Source organism: Rhinichthys klamathensis, unplaced genomic scaffold, assembly GCF_029890125.1.
Source record: "Rhinichthys klamathensis goyatoka isolate OS25496 unplaced genomic scaffold, OSU_Roscu_1.1 h1tg000196l_1, whole genome shotgun sequence".
NCBI classification, from domain to species: domain Eukaryota; kingdom Metazoa; phylum Chordata; class Actinopteri; order Cypriniformes; family Leuciscidae; genus Rhinichthys; species Rhinichthys klamathensis.
Genome location: NW_026606722.1, coordinates 4,087,907 through 4,091,370, shown reverse-complemented (window position 1 = coordinate 4,091,370; position 3,464 = coordinate 4,087,907). Strand labels below are relative to the sequence as shown.

The following is a 3,464-nucleotide window of genomic DNA, read 5'->3' as shown; positions in this document are numbered from 1 at the left end:
ACAGAGGTTATGTGAATCTTGTCAGGATGTTACAGGGACAGAAGAACTTATGTGTGTTTATCCGATGGAGAGTGGCTCATGAAGCTGAATGCTGCCATTAAAGGCTTTGAGTGAGTATACTACAGAAATGAATAACAACAACTATTTAAATATTAAGTTGTAGTTTATTTTAATTTCAAACAGAGCTATTACAGCACTTTTCTGAATCTTGATTTCTGTGGATTTGCTGCACAGCTTTTGTGGTGGAGCAGGACCTGCAAGGAAAGATGATTTTGTGAAAAAAAGCGTTTTGTCTTCTAAATAATACTGAAATCAAATGACATTGTGCTGTTAAAATGACTGCTTTTGTGTTATGTTTGTGCATTTTTGTAGGATCTGAAATGTCAGCAGACTGGTGTGAGCACTGAGGATGGAGAGCACAGAGCTGAATCCTGGAAATGGTGCCATGGATGAGACCCTCCATCACTCCACCTGCCCTTATGAGTCCCTCATCACTCCCCGCCCTCATGAGACCCTCCTTCACTCCACCTGCCCTTATGAGACCCTCCATCACTCCACCTGCCCTTACGAGTCCTTCCATCACTCCACCTGCCCTTATGAGATCCTCCATCTCTCCAACTGCCCTTATGAGACCCTCCATCACTCCACCTGACCTTATGAGTCCCTCCATCACTCCACCTGCCCTTATGAGACCCTCCATCACTCCACCTGCCCTTATGAGACCCTCCATCACTCCACCTGCCCTTATGAGTCCCTCCATCACTCCCCCGCCCCCGCCCTTATGAGACCCTCCATCACTCCACCTGCCCTTATGAGACCCTCCATCTCTCCACCTGCCCTTATGAGTACCTCCATCACTCCACCTGCCCTTATGAGTCCCTCCATCTTTCCCCCGCCCTTATGAGACCCCCCATCACTCCACCTGCCCTTATGAGTCCCTCCATCACTCCACCTGCCCTTATGAGTCCCTCCATCACTCCACCTGCCCTTATGAGTCCCTCCATCACTCCCCCGCCCTTATGAGACCCTCCATCACTCCACCTGCCCTTATGAGTCCCTACATCACTCCCCCGCCCTTATGAGACCCTCCATCACTCCACCTGCCCTTATGAGACCCTCCATCTCTCCACCTGCCCTTATGAGTCCCTCCATCACTCCACCTGCCCTTATGAGTCCCTCCATCACTCCACCTGCCCTTATGAGACCCTCCATCACTCCACCTGCCCTTATGAGACCGCCCATCACTCCCCGCCCTTATGAGACCGCCCATCACTCCCCCGTCCTTATGAGACCCCCCATCACTCCACCTGCCCTTATGAGTCCCTCCATCACTCCACCTGCCCTTATGAGTCCCTCCATCACTCCCCGCCCTTATGAGACCCTCCATCTCTCCACCTGCCCTTATGAGATCCTCCATCTCTCCACCTGCCCTTATGAGACCCTCCATCACTCCACCTGACCTTATGAGACCCTCCATCACTCCACCTGCCCTTATGAGACCCTCCATCACCACACCTGCCCTTATGAGACCCTCCATCACTCCACCTGCCCTTATGAGACCCTCCATCACTCCACCTGCCCTTATGAGACCCTCCAACACCACACCTGCCCTTATGAGACCCTCCATCACTCCACCTGCCCTTATGAGTCCCTCCATCACTCCCCGCCCTCATGAGACCCTCCTTCACTCCACCTGCCCTTATGAGACCCTCCATCACCACACCTGCCCTTATGAGACCCTCCATCTCTCCACCTGCCCTTATGAGACCCTCCATCACTCAACCTGCCCTTATGAGTCCCTCCATCACTCCCCCGCCCTTATGAGACCCCCCATCACTCCACCTGCCCTTATGAGTCCCTCCATCACTCCACCTGCCCTTATGAGTCCCTCCATCACTCCACCTGCCCTTATGAGTCCCTCCATCACTCCCCCGCCCTTATGAGACCCTCCATCACTCCACCTGCCCTTATGAGTCCCTCCATCACTCCCGCCCTTATGAGACCCTCCATCTCTCCACCTGCCCTTATGAGATCCTCCATCACTCCATCTGCCCTTATGAGACCCTCCATCACTCCACCTGCCCTTATGAGACCCTCCATCACTCCACCTGCCCTTATGAGACCCTCCATCACCACACCTGCCCTTATGAGACCCTCCATCACTCCACCTGCCCTTATGAGACCCTCCATCACTCCACCTGCCCTTATGAGACCCTCCATCACCACACCTGCCCTTATGAGACCCTCCATCTCTCCACCTGCCCTTTTGAGACCCTCCATGACTCCACATGCCCTTATAAGACCCTCCATCGCTCCACCTGACCTTATGAGTCACTCCATCACTCCACCTGCCCTTGTAAGTCCCTCCATCACTCCACCTGCCCTTATGAGTCCCTCCATCACTCCCCCGCCCTTATGTGTCCCTCCATCACTCCCCCGCCCTTATGAGACCCCCCATCACTCCACCTGCCCTTATGAGACCCTCCATCTCTCCACCTGCCCTTATGAGTCCCTCCATCACTCCACCTGCCCTTATGAGACCCTCCATCACTCCACCTGCCCTTATGAGACCCTCCATCACTCCCCCGCCCTTATGAGTCCCTCCATCACTCCACCTGCCCTTTTGAGAGCTTCCATCACCCCACCTGCCCTTATGAGTCCTTCCATCACTCCACCCGCCTTTATGAGTCCCTCCATCACTCCACCTGCCCTTATGAGTCCCTCCATCACTCCACCTGCCCTTATGAGTCCCTACATCACTCCACCTGCCCTTATGAGACCCTCCATCACTCCACCTGCCCTTATGAGACCCTCCATCACTCCACCTGCCCTTATGAGTCCTTCCATCACCCCACCTGCCCTTATGAGTCCTTCCATCACTCCACCCGCCTTTATGAGTCCCTCCATCACTCCACCTGCCCTTATGAGTCCCTCCATCACTCCACCTGCCCTTATGAGAGCTTCCATCACTCCACCTGCCCCTCCATCTCTCCACCTGCCCTTATTGCCTCAGATTGTGAAGCACAACACATCACGCAACAACCTCAGGGACGAAGGAATTGCTCACCTCTGGCGGTCAGCTGATTCATCAGAATAAAGCCACAGAATGGGAACTGCTGTGTTGAGATGGCAGTAGGATGTGGTTCAGTGCCTGTAGCCTACATAAATGATTGTAGTTTGAATAAAGCTTTGTTTCATATGTTGACTTGCATATGCATTTGTTTACTGTGTGATGATGCCTTTCATTAATTCTTTTACTAATTTATTAATATTTCTCATGGTTGTCCGTAAATAAAATATAATTATTTAGTTAATTAATGCTTTAATTAATTGTTTGAATGAAAATGTAGATATGTTCACTATATACACATCTAGAGTGTATTCATGCATTGCTATATCATAGGACAAACATTACATTTTGTTTGTTTTATTGAATTTTCAGTAAAAAGTAATATAATTAAGTA

The 3,464-nt window shown here is 51.4% G+C and overlaps 1 long non-coding RNA gene across 1 annotated transcript; it reads right to left on the bottom strand.

Annotated features, from left to right (window-relative positions):
- Positions 1 to 307: 307 nt before the first annotated feature.
- On the bottom strand, positions 308 to 3,034 carry LOC130096082 (uncharacterized). The gene is made up of 3 exons (XR_008808173.1): positions 2,996 to 3,034; positions 1,694 to 1,753; positions 308 to 471 (listed from the first exon to the last, which is right to left on the bottom strand). It is a non-coding gene; the product is annotated as an uncharacterized LOC130096082 (long non-coding RNA).
- Positions 3,035 to 3,464: the final 430 nt, after the last annotated feature.